Here is a 17,937-nt window from a genome sequence, read left to right as displayed (position 1 = left end):
CGCCGTGAGCCCTTGGGTCCCTCCCTGTCCCCACACACACCCGGACCCTGGCGACCCACGTGCAGCTCGGCGGGGACTGGCGCCGCACCCCGGGCTCGGCGCGTCTCCCGGCGCGTTCCGGGCGCAACCCCACGACGTGGAGCCCTTGGGGGCGGCATCCGCGAGGCCGCGGCCGGAGTGGGGGCGTCCCGGCGTGCGGGCGCGGGGACGCTGCGGCCCGCTGGCACACAAAGGAGGCGGCGGGAAGGCGGGGCGGGGCGGGCCGGGGGCGGGGGCGGCAGGAAGGGGCGGGGGCGGGGCGGGCGGCGATAAAGCCCCCGCCGCCGCGGCCGCCCAGCTAGCGCTGTGGGACTGCCGGGCAGCTCGGGCTGCGCATCGAGTGCAGGCGCCGCCGCCTCTCTGCTCCCCCGACCTGCCTCGCCGCCGCCGCCGCCGCTCTCCGTCCTCCGACTCTCCGCCCCGCCGCCACCCGGCTCCGGCTCCGGTTCCGGCTCGGGGCGCTCTCCGCCGCCGCCACCTGGGGATCGTGCGAGGGGTGGTGAGTACCGGCTGCGCGCCCCGCGGCCGATCGCGGGCGCCCGGGGGCTGGAGGGGCGCGGCCCGCGTGCCCCCTGCGCCGGCGACGGTCCCGGGGCTCTGCGCGCCTGCAGCTCGGCGACCTTGCGCCCGGCCCGGAGGCTGCGGGGCGTGGGGGGCAAGCGGGGCAAGCGGGGCCCCGGGGCGGCGACGTCGAGGCGGAGGAACTTTCTCAGTCTCCCTCGGGCTGCCTCGGCCGAGACTGCGTGCGCGCCCGGCTCTGTACCTGGCCCGCGGGGAGCCCGAGGAGGACCCGGGCCGGGTGAGGAGGGGGCGCGACGGCTGTGGCGTCCAGGTGTGCCTGCAGCTGGGAGCCCCGGGGCCCGCGCTGCTTGTACCGGCGCATCCTTGCCGGCGCCGGTGACCCTGAACCTGAGGTACCCACGTACTAGGCAGGCTTCCTCTACCCTGTACTTTGCGTGTGCGCTGCCCGATGGGGAAAAAGACAAACCGACTCTTGTCGTTACCGCTGCCCAAGCAGGGTGGGGGTGACCGGTGTTTGGGGGGAGAGCCTTTAAATTGGCCTCTGACGATCAGTTCAACCCTATGGAGCAGAATTTTGCTATTTTCATCATCTGTAGAAATAGGAATCGAGACATTGATTAGTGGCTACAGGTAAGGTGAAAGTCCTCAGAAATTCTGGGCGGAATCAGGTATTTCATTTGCCTACGAACTGATCGGGGATAGAAGGCTCCTATTACATAAGACAGCACCCCACCTTCAGGTGATATGGGAGATGCTATTGACGGTTTTAGTGTTTTAATGAACGAAAAATAATCTTCATGTGTGTCTCTCTTGAAAAATCTGAAATGCTGCTGTGTCTTGCTTTGACCACTTTGCAGGGATCGTTCTTATATTTAGCATCAACATAAAAAGGTGTTTGAAGGTCTGACTGCTCTTTTAAGCCAGGAAGCAGTTTACTTCTCTGAACTGTTTGGGAACAATTTACGTGATAATTTTATACTTTGGAGGTTTTATATCCAAAGTTGAGCAGAGATAACTGGAAGGAATGTAAGCATTACTAATTTGTATATCTAAAGCACACTTCAAAAATTGAAGATACTTTCAATGCTGTCTGCATATCTAAATGAGTATTTCTGTTTGCGGTATTTCAGCAAAAATTATCTTCAGCTATGCAAATGAAGGTGTTAGCCTAACTAATCTAAGGATCCTTTCAACCCCCAAATTTTGATTCTAAATTAAAATGATGTTTTAAAATATTGTACAGGGTAGGGCAGTTACTGAAGGTCATAAAGATGTCATACGTCCTTTATGCTAAACAAAAATGAATCTATGCAGAAAATCTCTGCCCCCTATGACTTCATATATTAGTGTAATTTTAAAAGAACAAAACTGACTCAGTCTCCAAAGGACGTTAGTTTTGAAGTTCCTCACATGGGTGAATAAATACCAGAGAGAGACTGAGGTATTAGCGTTGGAAATGGGGATACCTGGCTGGCTCAGTTGGTTAAGCGGCTGCCTTCAGCTCAGGTCATGATCCCAGCGTCCTGGGATCAAGTCCCACATCGGGCTCTTTGCTTGGCAGGGAGCCTGATTCTCCCTCTGCCTCTGCCTGCCATTCTGTCTGCCTGTGCTCACGCTCTCTCTGACAAATAAATAAATAAAATCTTTTAAATAAAAAAAAAAATTAAAATTAAAAAAAGAGTTGGAAATGAACCGTGGCCCACCTACCCTTCGGTGTAGCCATCCTCTGCCAGCCAGTCGTTCTCCTCCAGGGACTTTGGCTCCTGGGCTTTTGCTCCCCCTCTGGTCCCAAAGTCCATGTAGGGAATGCTGTCTGTTGCCACTTCCTTGACCATCTCAAATCCAGTGACCTCCAGCCACTCTAGCAACTGAGTCCTCTAACTATATCTAAATCTTGTCCTCGCTCAGAGATGCTTATCTTCTGAAATCAGAAACATCAGCATCTCAATGTCTCAGTCACAAGCTCCTGCCTTCCAGGTTGCCAACTGGCGCTCCTATTGCAACTCTTCCTCAATACAAGAGACCTCTTCCCCACCCTCCTCCCAGTTTAACAGGTGGCTTCATGGCCCACTCTACCTGGAAAGTAGGGGCCACTGAACTGAAGTCTGTCCATGTCCTACTCCATTTCCCTCCTACAGACTTTTCCAAATTTACCCCCTCATCCAGGACATTTTCTTCAACTAATCTACTGTGTCCAGGTGCCTTGCCTGGCCCTGAAGTGTGATAAATACAGCAGATCCTTGCTGTCTTGGAACTATCATTCTTGTGGGAGGAAACAGATGAAAAGCAAACATAATTATGCTATGATAAAATGAATTGGGTAGAATAATAGAAGAAAAATCAAGTTGGGGCAGGAAACTCAGGGAAAATTAGAGAGAAGGCCTCCCTTTGGCACTGCTTGGTGTCTCCCCATGAATGCTTTTCTAATTGGACAGTATTTATTTTTAGAATGCCATGATCTCCCTTGTCCCTGTGCCCCCACCTGCTCTCCAGCAACCGTTGGGTCTCCCCAGCTTCTCAAATAAGTTAACATTTCGCCCATTCTCTGCTCTCTTAGCTCCCTGTGAGCTGGCCAGGGGCTCCCCAGAGTAGAAGACCCCGCAATTCCTAAACAGCGATCCTGCAGATTCTCTCTAGACTTCCCTGTGGCTTTGGATATGGACCTTTCCTTCCTTTCTGGTACTTTCTCTTTCTTTCCTAGTGCCTGGTTTTCCCTCTGTCTCCATTGCCTCTCCAGTACCTCCCGGAGTTACCCAGGGCTCTGTCCTGATCTCTGTTCTGCTCTGTATAGAGTTATTCAGTGAAGCACTTTCCCAAGCTTCAGCTGTCTCCAGAATAATGTCCAGCAAGTTACCTGCAGTCCAGTGCTTACCCATCCACACCTTGTAGGCAAAAAAAAAATCCCAGAGTGAGTCCAAGACTGACTGAGTTTAGTTCTTACCATCTACCCCATACCCATTCCATCATCAGCCAAAAATATTTTTTTTGTTCTTTTTTTTTTTTTTGGTGGCGGCTCTGCTAGTCACCAGGATGTTAAAGCAGAAAACTTCTGGGAAGGCTGGACTTCTCCAGCGCTCCCCACATGCAGTCACTCCCCCCATATTGCTTCTCCGTGCTGTGAAGTCACCTTGCCCTCTGCTGTAGTCATGGTGGCCTGGCCCTGCTTCCAAGTCTGGAACCAGCAAAATGGTGGCCAGTGTGCCATTTCCAGTTGGCAGATGTGTTGTTGGCCTGCACAAAGTATAGAGAAATTGAGTTAATATTAGAAATATTTAAAATGCCACTTGCATTTATAGCTTCTCTTAAAAATCAGAAGGCCTGGGGTGCCTGGATGGCTCAGTGGGTTAAGCCTCTGCCTTTGGCTCAGGTTATGATCTCAGGGTCCCAGGATCGAGCCCTGCATCAGGCTTTCTGCTCAGCAGGGAGCCTGCTTCCCACCCCTCACCCCCACCTCTCTGCCTACTTGCGATCTCTCTCTCTCTGTCAGATAAATAAATAAAATCTAAAAAAAAAAAAAAAAATCAGAAGACCTGGAACCCGAGGCCTCCATTCCCACGTGGCAACACTTGGCTCGCATGGAGTTTCCAGCACCCAACTCCGCTGGCTGTTGCCTGCTTCCTAGTTCTCCCTGGACCCGTGGTCCTCATTTATGGTAGCCCCCGGCTCCCACAGGCTTCTGAGTTAGCAGCCATAGGCCAGGAGGCCAGCAGCAACCTGTGAAACCCTGGTGCCTAACTGTGCAGCCTCCCGCCAGATTTCTTACATCCTACCATATGTACCCCTTTCCACCGTATCCCACATCAATGCTGGGTGACTTCCCTCGGTTGCTCGAAATCCAAATCGTCTGGGGTCCCTCCTGATAAAGATTCAGCTTCCCTCTTGCCTTTGGGGCAAACCCTGAGCTGGAAGGAGAGGCTGTGTTGTATCTGGTCTGGTAGCTCCAGTGCAAAGGGAAGCTATTGTCTCTACGAGGTACTGTCCCTCCTTTTCTCAGCACACCTTAAACTCCTGTAGGGAGAATGGGGAGTACATAATTCCGGTGTTACCTCACCTGTGCCAAGATGCCATCTCTGCTGTTTGTAAACCCCTGCCACCGACCTCACCACCCTCCTGCCTCCTCGCAATCGCTCTGGTTGCAGATGGGACGCAGTGGATTCCACAGTAGGGAGACCCATGGAACATGGCAGGCTCCAGTTAACCCTTGATGCCCAGAGTCCTACACTGTGCTCCTGAGGTCACTCCTTGGACCCTTGTGTCGTGGAACTTCTCCACATTCAGCCGGAGCACTTGCCACGGCGCCCCACCATCCTTCCAGCAACTCCTAGGTCTGTTGGCCGTTTGCAATGACCTAACAATGTCTAAGTTTCCTTCCACTCCTCCCCACCTCCCCGCCTAGTGCCCTTCCCCAAACTTTATTTTCTTGCAAAACCGAGCTGCCTGCAAGCTCCTCACACCGTGGGGCTGCCATGCCTCTTTGCCTGTGCTCCTACTGGACCTCGGCCTCGAATTCTCTTTCTCCATCCTCTGCATTCATTGTCTGGCTAATTTCCCCCTTTTCAAGACTCAGGTCCGGTGTCATCTGTTCCATAACCTCTTTCCTGAAAATCGCTACCCCCAACCCTCTCTGGCATGTGTGGCATGTGTGCACACATGTACGTTCTACCCCGGGGAGGCCTCTCTGATGGCAGGTACCGTGTTGTAGCTACATGCTTTCCCCACTAGACTCTAAGTGCAATGAAGAGGGGTCTGTGTTTTAGCTTCATTTGGTCTCATAGCGGTGCATGATCCAAAGGCACTTAATGGCTATCTGAACTGAACCATATTTATATTTTTCCTAAGTTTACTAAAGTCTTTACGAAAGAATACTTGTCTTTTGGACTTGAAGGGGAACTTCCCCCTGTCCCCACCACACCAGGACCTCTACTTCTGTTTTGGTACTTCTGCAGTAAATATATATAGGTTCACAGCAGAAAAATTTTTAAGAAATTAAAAAATCAAAGTCTTTTTGATCAGTCATGTTTTTTGAGATAGAACGTACTTAGAAAAAAAGCAAAAGTCTAACCCAGGAGTACTTCTATCCCTATAGTCACTTCAGTTATCCGTATCTGAACCTCTTTTGGCTTGGTTCTGTCTTCCTTGAGATCCACTGGTTGGGCTGTACTCCCTATTTTGTGGCTTGTACAAGGTAGAAGAATTCTCTCTGGCTTCCGTTAACCTTTTAACGGATGTGATGCATGCCCTCTAGCTGACTTTTTTTTTTCCTTGCTAGTTTTTTGACTAATATCTTCAGTCAAGTTCGATGGAAAGAGCCCTACATTGGGAGAGGTCTGGGCTGTGCTGCCAGTGATGTATAGTTAATCATCTAGAACTTAATTCTTTTGTCTATACAATGGGTGTGATGAAATCAAAGATGTCATTTAAAAAAAAAAGAAGAAGAACAACCAACCTGGGGCGCCTGGGTGACTCAGCTAGTTAAGCATCCAACTCTTGATTTCAGCTCAGGCCATGAGCTCAGGGTTGTGAGGTAAAGTCCCTTATTGGGCTCCATGCTCAGTGAGGAGTCTGCCAGTGCCTCTTCACCCCCTCCACCCCTCTCTTTTTCTCTCTCTCTCAAAAAAATAAATAAAATCTTAAAAAAATAAGACAACCTATAACTTCTTCTCTCTCTCTCTCTCTCTCTCTCTCAAAAAAATAAATAAAATTAAAAAAAAATAAGACAATCTATAACTTATTTTCCTTTTTGGTCTGGCTTTCTCATAAAGATCAGATCTAGATGAAATTTTTTCTTAAATGCATTATTTTATGTTTATCTACATGAAATTCTTATCATCTCTCTCTCTCTTTCTCTTTTAAGTCTATGAAATCATTCAGCTTGGCTCTTTAGTATTCAGAAATAGTGTTACGGGCCAAAATGGAGATTTAGTTTATATTCCCACTTAAAGGCGTTTAAAAAATGTTAAATAAATTGGGTTCCCTATACTTGATCTTCTTTTTAAACCACTGTCTCTCTCCATGAATGTGCCTATCTTCTCTTCCCAAACCATTTTTCCTCATTAATAGATGGCATGTCTGATCTGAAAGTCAATGTTGGGTTAAAAAAAAAAAAAATTACCCTTAGGTGTAGAATAGAGGCAAAGGCAATAAACTATATCTTTAGCTTATTTCTTATCTCTAAGTTCACAGTTTGTCTAAGAGCACTGAAAGAGTAGTAGGATTTTATTTCTCTTTTGAGAAATGCTGCCTTTCACCCAACAGGGCAAGTCTATTTACACAGTCAATGATTCTCCCCTTATTCTGCTGTTAGGTTTCTAGTTCTGGATGTAAGCCCAGTCCAGAGAAGTTGGCGTTGCTTCTGGGGCTCTTTTTTGTGCATGTGGATGTACACTGAGCCTGAGAAGTCCTCTGTTTGCAATTCCACTCCTGCATTTGGACAAATATGTCCCCTGTTTCATCCTTGAGTTCCTTCAAAGTTGGGGTGCACACCCCAGTTCAAGGTCAGCCCAGGAACACCTCATGCTCTCGCTTCAGGTTGACCTCAGACATTGTTGCCCTTTGTCTCAGGAGGGATAATTCCAGAATCAGAACCCACTGTACCTTTCTATTTTTGCTAGTCAATTCTTGGGAGAAAGATAGTGTGGAGGAGATTTTAATATAAAAGGGGAAAAAATCCTATGAAAAGGCAGAAAGGGTTTCTTGTAGCAACTGCAAATCTTGGGAAATGTACTTTGTTTTGTTGTTGTAATGCCCTCCCCCACTTGCTGCAGTGAGAACTCTGGTAACCTGGGGAATTTCTTTTAAGAGCATACCAAAAATAGCATCAGTGCTTTCTCCCCGCCACCCCCCCCCCACCAACTTTCCTTTCTATTTAGTGCCAACTAATATAGCTACAGGGAAAATAACCACTTGTTTTTGCCTAAGTTTTTATGGACCAAATCTTGAAAGTGGGTGTGGGTATGTGAGAGCATTTAACACCCAACATGAAGCCCACTTGAAAATGACTAAGGTGACTGCAAATGAAAATAGATTTTTCTTCCTTTCTTTTGAGAAAATGCTGTATAAATAAAGGCAGTGCTTGCTTCTTCTACTAAATTTATTTCTCATTCTTGAAATAAGGAATCTGCTTAGGAAGAAAGGATCATGCAGGTTTGGTCACTGTTGGGATTATATGAGCTATTAACGACTGCCTTATCTTTTGGTTACAGCGCAGAAACCCAATCAGTGTAAGTGATGCAAAAAGATGGGGTGCATCTGAGATGGTGGCTTACGCCACAGACCCTGAGATGGTGGGGGTGCCTCTGGCCCCGGAGGTGACTGAAACCAGAGACTCAGGGCTTTGGGGTGCTCTTCTCTCCATGTGTGTCTCTTTGCAGGTGGTCTTCGTCCTCTCAGGGACCAGCCTTATGACCCAAGAGGGAAGAGGGGCTTCCTTCCAGTTCCAGGTAGAAAAATCCTAGGGAGGCATTCTGATTGGCTCAGTTTGGGGTCATTTGCATTTCCCTGGACCAATGGCTGTGATAAGAGGAATGGGATACTGTGATTGGCCAGAGTCTGAGTCACATGTTCAAAGCTATGGTCAGGAGGGGAGAGAGTACTGAGAGGGGTGTGCTGGGCAGACTAGTTACCCCAACTGCCAGTAGTACTTGTTTTCAGTTGACCAGAGACTCTCTGTTGTCTCCTGGAGCCTCATCTGTGCCTGTAGGACAGATAGTATCCTCCACTTGCTCAGTTGGGAAAGAGGAGTTGGCAGCAGCTGAAGTATCCTTGGCCCTACCTCCAGCCTGTATGTGTCAATGCCAGAGCCTGAGCCCAGGTGTGTAAATGTGTGAACTGTGAGCTGATACCGTGAATTTTCAGAGATTTATATCTCATCAATATCTATAGCTTTTCAAAATAAGTGCTTGTCAAACAACATGCCTCCTTTCAAAAGACCATCTTCTCACTTTGGCTGCTAGATAACCTTCAGTGACACAACCAGAACTCACTGAAAGAAGCTAATATTTTTGCCTTTGCTTGGAAGTATTATTTTTAGACCTGTTGCTGCCCCACACCCCTGCCCAGTTTATTTCTTAGACACTTCCCCCCCCCCCCAGGACTCAAACTCTAAAATTAGTACTGACCTTTAAACTGAAAGGGTAGAGTGCATTTACCCAGAGTGGAGGGAATAATTTGGGCTGAGGGTAAAAGTCGAGGTAACCAAACAACGGCAGTGACATGACTTTTAGAAGATAGAGGGGAACCTGGGTGGCTCTGTTGGTTGAGTGGCAGACTCTTGATTTTTGGCTCATGTCAGGATCTTGGTCCTGGGATCAAGCTCCTGGTGGGGCTCCTTGCTCAGCCTGGAGTCAGCTTGAGGATCCAATCTCCCTTGCCCTCTGCCCCTCCCCCGACGTGTGGTGCATGCTTTCTCAAATAAATAAATAAATCTTTAAAAAAAATACCTACTTGAACTTCACAAAGGTGTGGAAGTTTAGCTTAGAACATTGTTTGAGATCTAATTTTTGTTTTTATAACTTTTTTTTTTTTTTGAGAGTGAGAAAAAGAACAGCAGGCACACAGGAAGGGGGATGAGCAGCCTCCATGCCCAGCTCATTAGGCTCAATCTCATGACCCTGATCATGACCTGAGCCAAAACCAAGAGTCAGGCACCTAACCAACTGAGCTACCCAGGTACCCTTTATAGTTTGTTTGTTTGTTTGTTTAATAGCTATCTTTTTCCCCCCAAAATTTGTCTATCTAAATGGTGTATTTTCCCTTCCCTCCCCGGTCCCCCTCTTTCCTTAGTATAGTATAGTACTTAAGTGTATGGAGGGTTTGGAGGCCAATAGACTGGTCTGCATCTAGATTCTGTCAGTTACTAGCTTGGGGTCAGGAGGCCATAAACTTCTCTGAGCCCCCGTTTCTTCATTGGTGAGTTGGACGTGAAGGGAACTGTGTCTGAAGTTTGGAAGGAGGCAGCGGAATGTATGTCTTAGGTGCGGAGCCCAGGGGCCGGAACAGAGCTGCCTTCCTGGTGGTGGGGTTCTCTGTGCCACAGTTGTCCAGGTAAGCATTTCTCTCCTCTGGCACTCCGGTTGTCGTCGTGTCTTTGATCCAGTGAATGAGGGGCTTGCTGTGTGTGTTCATATGTTTGGTGTCCAGACCCGTAATGGTCTCTGTAGGGAGTACTCCCAGCAATCAGCTGGTCATCGGTCCTTTCGCCAGCCTTCCGGCTCTTCCAGTACTGGCTGTGGGGCCGAGAATGGCCAGTGCCGGTAATAAACTCCATCTTGAACCTGTGTGAGGAAATGTAAGCAGCTGTGTTACCAGAAGGTCTTTCTAGGGCCACACTGCAGGCTAGCCCTGTCAGCTTGGGTGCTTTTATATATGTATGTTAGTTATGAAGAATGAATAAATGTCTCTGCAGCAGAAAAAGAATCTATTTGGTTTAATATCTGGGTCTTTGCAAATGTGGTACCCAGAGTCTTCTCTTTCTGTTCTTATTTTCCAGGCTGTGAAAATGTCCCATATCCATTCATATCCACTGATATCCAAAAACCCAGAAATAATCATTTTTGAACACATACTGACTATACTTTCAGCACATAGTCATTTAATGATGATTTGATTCTCTCGGTCTACGGAAGAGTTCTATGAATGTTGGACGAGCCCCAGCAAACTTTCCCGGATAGGAAATATATTTTCTGCTGCCATTAATAAGATATTTTAGAATTTTACTGGCAGGTAGCCATTTGGGACTTTGTACAGCACGTGGTGTATGCCCACACCTGAATTGTTGCTCGGACAATGAAATACGAGGTGGCAGGGAGATTGATTCTGTGTGATGACTTAATTATAAAGAGAGCTTCCTTTCCCTAAAGGTGTGGATTTTCTCTTTGAAATTAATTTACTGATAGACTCCTATCATCTCATGCCAAACCTGTGTTCATTTCTTAATGACACTTAATTAAAACAGCAATTTAGAGGATTGGCCAGAGATGCCAAAGTATGCATAGCCAGCCTGTCCTTGTGCAGCACAGTGGTAAATCACGATTATCAAAGTGCTGATCATACTCATGGTGAATTAATGCAGCAAGTACTGAACACATAGTTGTTTCCATGCCTGTGTGTTATTCATTAACCTACAATTTTTTTTGGGTAGGATAAGTGTGTATTTTTTCCAAGTACAGTGGCAAAATCATGCTTTTTGTCTTTCTCTCTGTCTTGTGTTGTGGTTTTTTGTGTCTTATCTGCCCTGTTAGGAACCCTTGAGGATTTTTGGTCTTTCTTATCCTCCTGGGTTCTTTCCACGGTACCTGACTCCGAGGAGGCCAAAAGGGAAAAAGGAAATAAATGAAAGAGTGTGGATCATCAGTGTGTCAAGTACTGTTAGGCACATTTTACACATGTGCTTATTGAATCTCAGCTACCCTTGGAAGGTTGAAATTAGTCCTAGCTGGCAGGCAAGAAAACAGAAATTAGCGTATGTGGAGCACCCTACTGAGAATCTGAGCCATGGGATATTCACTCCAAGTCTTTGTATCTCCGCAGATCTTTCATCCTGAAACATTGTTTTCAGGGAGTGACTGAGACTAGACAGTGGTGTCTGAGCAACAGTGCAGAGCTCCACATGTGAGAGGTCAGAGCATCCTGGACAAGGTGAACTTGGGAACTGGATGAACCTGCATTTAAACCCCAGCTCTACAATTAGTCATATGATGTCCACAAAGTATTTTCCTCTCTGGGCTTCATTTCCAGAGCTGGAGAATGGAGCTGATGAGGTTATTCCCTTCTTTGTAGAGAAAGCTAGCACTGTCCCTCCTTCACATACAGGGAGATAACAAATAGTGACTTAAATCACTTGGCAAGATCAGAACTGAGGCAGGTTGAGAACTCAGGTCTCTGCTCCTATCCCTTGTTGCCTCTGCAGTCACCACGTCTGGGTACAGCAGCCAGAACTGCCATTACCCGTCACCTCCCCTTGATTAGCTCTCAGAGTTCCCCGCTGACTTAGGGACACTCACCATCCATCCGTTAGAACCACTTGGCTGATTTATGTCTCCTCTTCTCTGTGTTGTTCAGCCCCATCTTCCTGAAGAGGATTATTCCCAGAGAGTAAAGAGATTCCCCAAGACTTATTCCTGATGCATCTGCCCCACACAAGACTTCAGAGTGGCAGCCCTATTGTGTTTGGGTGCATTTGGTTTAAAAACTAGTTTTTCAGCCAGGTGCTCTGAGGGATGCAGAAGTCTCCACAACATCAGTTGACCTTTGAGGGGCTTATATGTTTCCATTAGAAAGGGCGTATCTGTGATGCTTTAACAGTTCAGAAACTATGGTACACTGTCCTGGGTAGACACAAAAAAGGCGGTACATTTTCTGTGAGGATTTCAGGGCAGCAGTAAAAATATCTCAAAATTGTTTAGCTTTTTATATTATCAAGTACCATGGTGATCAATTCTTCTTCCCCTGGAGCAGACCCATCGGTCTGACTGACCCTCAGTACTGCACTAGGTCAGTACTACACAGCCAGAATGAGTGCTTTGCATGAGATGTCTAGGAGACCAGACCGGAGGGAGTTAGTGTGGACTCAGTCACTGGAAAGGCTGCGCAGAAGCCCTCGCCCCTCCCTCTTTGTGAGGAAGGACTCCAAGAGAGCAGTGTGTGACCCCGATGACTAGCCGAGTTGTGGGGCCACCATGAGTCATGGGCTGTGGAAGCTCTTTAAAGGCGTGTTCCCCCTGCTTTCTCTTGACAGCCTTGAAAGGCTGGCAACCCAAGGCTTCTCTGTAGATGAAGAATCCAGAGGGTCCATGAGATTCGGGAATGAGGGCAAGTGATGGATAGTCTCTGGGTCTCTGTTTCCTTCTGCATGAAGTAAAGGTAGGAATGCCCAGCTTTTTGGGAGTGTAGGAGGCTCATCAGTGCTAATGCTAAAGCCCTTTACTGATAGAAGGTTCTTAAATATCAGTTACTGCCAGTGGTCGTGCATGGGAGAGTTAAGTCTATGCACAATGTGAAATGTTGTCAAGTAGCTGATAAACGCAAATGTCTGGATAGCCCTCATGGGTAATGCAGTCCTTATTTTTTTCCTTTTGTATTTACTCTCCACAAAACCCTTTTTGCTCTAAATTTTGTCGATTGCTACTTACTAATTTGTAATAATAATAAGAGTAGGCCATTTAGTCTCTCAAGTGCTCTCCATGAGTAAATGCAAGGAGATAACTCCTTCATGGAGGAGAGATCAGTTCTCAGAAAGAAAGAAAGAAAAAAATTGAATTGAATTGAATTTTAGTGGGCAACTTTGCAAAGGGGTAAAGCATTACAACTTCCCTTTCATTGAATGCTCATGAGTATAAGACACTTGAGAATGTAAAACTGCATGAGAGCTGGGTCTCTTCCGGGGCAGGCACGCAAGGCAAAAGTGCCAAAGTGATTACTTAGTCAGTCATTAAAAGGCATCAAAATGTATAATTTTTCTCTGTGAAAAGAAGTGTTTTCTAATTTGAGAACTCTGTGCGTGAATACAAAAGGAAAAATTTTCCCCAGAATCATTCCTCAGGGTTGCTAGATTTTAGGGGCCTTTCAAAGTCTCCCATTTGCAAAGATCATGATAAGTTCATTAGTCAGAGTTCACCAAAAGCCCTGGATGGATGAGACTAATGAATGAGTCTTGGGAACAAAGGGAGAAGAGCACATAAGCCTGCCATCCCTTTAATCAGTATTTATTCTGAAGACTCATAGAGGTTGTACCATGCAAGAGGGTTAAAAAAAAAAAAAGGCACAGAATTAGAATACAGATTTAGTAATTATTCCTGAGGTCATGACTTCTCAATTGCCTAATTTTGAATGCTGTGTTCATTAAGATAATGCTGATTGCTATAATAAATATTCCCAAATACGTACTGTGGCACAAACTTCCACTTGCATAATGCCCGAAATGGGCATGTCTGTTCCAAACCTGGTGATTCAGGGAGCCAGCCTCTTTCCACCTTCTGGCTCCACTTGATTTAGCAGGTGGTTTCCAAGGTCATGATGCTTATCAGCGTCAAGCTGGTGGAAGCAGAAAGATCACAGAGGATTGCATATGGCGGCTCTTGGTGGGCCAGCTCTGAGAATGGCATATATCACTCCTGTTCCCGTTTCATTGAATACATTTCAGTCTCACGGGCACTCCCACGTACAACAGAGGCTAGGAAGTGTAGCTCTAGCTCTGTGTTTGGAAAGGAGAAGAAATGGGTTTTCCGAGGAGATAGCTATTCTCAGTTAAATGAAGTTTCATGAAGACTATAAGCCACTTTAAAAAGTCACACAGTAACATGCCGTAACATGGCAATCATGTATGTATTTTCTTCTAAGAGGCAACTGTCCTGAAGGCCTACGAAAAGCTTCTTATGGCTTAGGAGAGGTTTTTTTCAGTGACAGCATGACACATAGATTTGAAAAGTGCTGTATCATAGGCAGCTTGGACAAAAAGAGGATGTGCTTGGGAAAGTTGTTAGACAACTCAGAGTGATGACAGGCTTGGAGAAGATGTTTGGGAAAACGCCGAGTAAAATTGCGTCATGGAAGGGGAGACCGGAAAGAAAAGTGCCATTTCTAGATCGTAATATACGTGATTCCGCATGTTCATGAAGTTTATTTAGTCAGGTTGACCAAAACTCAAGTGGGCGGGAACGGGAGGTGTTGGGGCTCTTCTCACTGGGGAGAAAGAGGTCTGTCTTAAATGGGAGCTAACCATCAACTCAAGCACATACGGGGATTAGAACTTAAAGAAGAAAAGACTTTCACCTTATGAGACAGGGTGTCTTCCCAGTGTGGGAGAGGGTCATCAGATACGCTGGGAACACCATGTGGGAGCCAAAGGAAAGACGAAAGCTCGGGAATGGGGTCAGTGCCAGTGCTGAGCTCTGACAGGAAATGAAAGGACCAGGGATTGGACAAGGAAGAAGCAGGCGACAGGAGCAGCTCTGCCCTGTTTGGGAGAAGCCTCTGGCAGCATCTGACTTGTGGGCATATCCGTGTGGTTTTTTTGCTGTGTGATGTGGGCAGATTAGTCAGTCTTCTTGCCTCTGTGTTACCTCAGCTGTATCCGGAGGGGCTTATGTGAGATTCTGTGAGATGACATGTTCACAGGGCTGGGAACGCAGTAGGAGCTCTATAAATGCCCTTCCCTCCACCCATTTCCTGTGCAGCTACTCCCCGGCTCCGTTGTTAGTGAACGTCGTTTCCGTAGCTGCTTATGAGATATTGGGGATTCGGTTCTCCCCCATAAAATGTGACTTCATAACCAAAGAAGTGCAGCACCCCCCATCCCTAGAGATCCCTCCATGCAGTCAATGTCTTACAGCAGAGTTTAGGCTGAAATAAGGAGAACTTTCATTATGTCACCGATTTTTAATTCCAGAATTCCTTGTTCTTCTGCCTTAGCACTGGATGTGGGGAAGTAAAAAGCTGCTCTTGTGAGGAAAAGCTGTGCGATGCGTAAGAGCTGTCACGTTATTGCCCAGGATGGAGCCTTCTGTGATCCTCATAGCAACCTTCTGAGGGATAGGATGGGAGAGGGGGGTTGTCATTGATTTTACAGATGAAGAAACTGAGTCACAGTCTATGCAGTTCAGCCAGTGCAATTTGTCCGATGCGGGCAGGCCCGGGACTAGACTGTAGGCCCATCCCCCAATTGTGTTCATGCTGACGCAGGTTTCTGCTGTGAACTGGCTGAACATACCCCCTTCCAAATCCTTTCAGAAGGCATTAGCGGGAAGCTCAGCAAGAGAAATAAAGTCAGGCTAAAGGAAGAACCTCAGGACTTGGGTAGCTAAAGCCAAGTTTGGAATCGTGCTTCCCATCACGTCAGATGGTTTCTGAGCTTTGCGGAACGTTGCTCATTCCATGGTTGCTTGCCGGATATAAACATGTAAACATAGAGGGTTCATCTTTTTAAAATATTACTTTGGGATTTTGTTTGTTTATAAACTCTTTGTACTGAAAGAAGTGAGCAGAGAATCTGAGATCATGGCAGAAGAGATTTTCTTAAAGTTATTAACTATTTTCTCTTATCTTATCCCATCCCTTCTTCCCTCCTCCTAATTCAGAAGTATCTCCAGATCCTGTGCCTCTAGTTACATGCATTTATTTCAGAAGATGTCTGCCTCAGATGATTTCCCCCCAGAAGTTAAAATGAGGGGACCAGGGAAGCTTACGCCCATTCCCAGCCTCCCCTGCATGACTATTGCATTTGTAATAAATACCAAAAACTCGTTCTGAGAGATTTAGATGGGGTTAGCCTGTTTGGGTCTCTCAAGCCACGCCTGGGTAAAGAGGGGGCTTACTCCCCAGAACTAGATACAAAACTGAGGGAAGAGAGAGAAAAGTGTGCCCAGGTGTCACAGGATCACTTCTGGGGGCTCCCAAAACTTTACCTCAAAGCTGCCCCAGAGCCATCTAATGAAAAATGGAGCCTAATGGCTCTGTGTCCACAACCGAACCCATTAATACAACATCATTAATCTATTTAGAGGGAGGGTAGGAGAGATGCTGCCTGTCCATTTTCCCTAAGCCTTTCTTTCCTGAACTGTGTCCTTGAACCTCCCAGGGGATGGAGGTGGCTCTGGAGGCCGATGAAGCCATACTGCTCTCTTCTCGCCCCTTCTTCCTTCTCAGGCCCCTCAACACACGTTCAGCCCTTTCCTACCTTCCTCTTGTTTGCCTGGGAAAAAAAGATCATAAATAAGTACCCAGTGGTGCCAAAGGAATAAGGAAAACACAAGATGGGTCAGTGAAGGTTGTCGTATTTTATTTCCATGATGTCAGAGAGGCGGACTTTCTCAAGTGGGCTCCTCTGAGATGGCCTCGCTTGGGGGGGTGCACAGTGTGCAGCACCAAGGAAAAGCTCAGATTCTGTCAGGAGCCACAGGAGTGTTGCAGAGCAGAGAGGCTCACAGTTATCAGACTCATAAGAGTTGGAAGACTGAGAAGATGGTCCTTTAGCTAATTAGCCTACTCCCCACTCTGGCAAAGTCTTCCTAGAAAGCCCACTTGCCGTGGGAAAGTTCTTTGCACATGGGACAATCGATGGTCCAAGTCCTAGAACTCAATCTGGGTCAGTTCCAAATGGCCTGTGGGGAAGTTCCTAGTCCGTCAGCGCTGGAGGCTAAGTATTGTCAGCACAGTTCCCCACAGTAGATGCCTTCATTCTCAAGCAGCAGGGCCGTCTGTGTCTTAATTACAGAAGATATAAAACGTTAGCCCTTGGTGACAAGTTATTAAAAGAGGTCGTTTTTGCATTTTTTCATTTTTTTCTAAATTCTGTTGTTTAACTTTGTAGAACAAAAGCTAGGAGTTAAAGTTTGCATACCTGACAACAACACTAATTTGTGAGTGGTGCTGTCATTTATTGAATAAATATATATCGAGTGTCCATTGTTGCTTTAAATTCCAGTGCTTGTGATTTTCTGATAGTTTGGTTATTACTTGTCGGTTGCCACCATTGCTGGTCACTCTTGTCTTGAGAGGGGAGGTTATGGCTGCTTTTCTGGTTTTCATCTCGTCTGACTAATCTTCCCTATAGAGGGATACTGATGGTCAAATGCGGTGCTATTGAATGTAAAATAAGGCTAACTAACACTTTTCTCATTTGCTTGGAAGTCTCAATACTACATACCAGGTCCACTTAGCTTCTTACTCCATTAAGTACTTCTGTCTCTGGTTCGCCCGTAGCTCTTAAGGTCAGACTGTGCTTTCCCTTCATTTTGTCATTTCTACCACTGTGACTTACTTAGGCCGCAGGACCAAGGAAACTCTTGTTGACTGAGGAAACGCATGAACATTGTGCAGAAATGGAAAATGATCGCGAATTTTGCAACTCCCTTTCCCCTGACTGGGCACTCCTTCTTTGGCACCTGTTACTCTGACAGCCCCTCTCATTAAGGCCACATGCTCTGCTAGCCACCATTTGATCAACCATCAAGAATATTGAAGCATCCTTTCTCACTCCAGGGCAGTGCTGTGGGCACTGAAGAGATCGCAGTTTGGATTCCTGAGTGAAGGATGTTCTACACAGTCCCTTGCTCCTGGCAGGCATCTCACTGCCGTGTGGGGAGTTTTGTCTGGGCTGCAGAGATTTGAACCAGTCAAGTCTAAGAGTGTTTGTTTTCTCGGGGAAATGCAGCCCTATTAAAACTATTGTTTTTAAAGTCGATGGGAGCATTAAAATCCTCAGTCATCAATTAGTAGTGTGAAAATGTAAAAGTGGTTGGGGCTTCAGGCAAGCAATATTGACTTAAATGTGTAGGGCACTTTAAGACAGCTCTTGATTGTACATTTTAAAATAGGGAATGCAAATTGAAATTCCTCCTGGGTGCTTTAAATCATGCATTATATGTGCAGTATTTTCAATTA

The 17,937-nt window shown here is 46.6% G+C and overlaps 1 protein-coding gene across 1 annotated transcript in view; it reads left to right on the top strand.

Moving 5' to 3' along the window:
- The first annotated feature begins 336 nt into the window (after positions 1-336).
- Positions 337-17,937, top strand: part of SERPINE2 (serpin family E member 2) — a 61,277-nt gene continuing 43,676 nt past the window's right edge. The window contains exon 1 of the mRNA XM_045078787.1: positions 337-538. The gene's annotated coding sequence lies outside the window, so the exon portion shown is untranslated. The remainder of the gene's footprint in view (positions 539-17,937) is intronic.

The sequence above is a fragment of the Mustela putorius genome, unplaced genomic scaffold, assembly GCF_011764305.1.
Source record: "Mustela putorius furo isolate JIRA1106 unplaced genomic scaffold, ASM1176430v1.1 tig00000275_pilon_pilon_pilon, whole genome shotgun sequence".
Classification (NCBI taxonomy): domain Eukaryota; kingdom Metazoa; phylum Chordata; class Mammalia; order Carnivora; family Mustelidae; genus Mustela; species Mustela putorius.
Note: the sequence above shows the minus strand (reverse complement) of the source record. Positions and strands in the feature narration are given on the sequence as shown.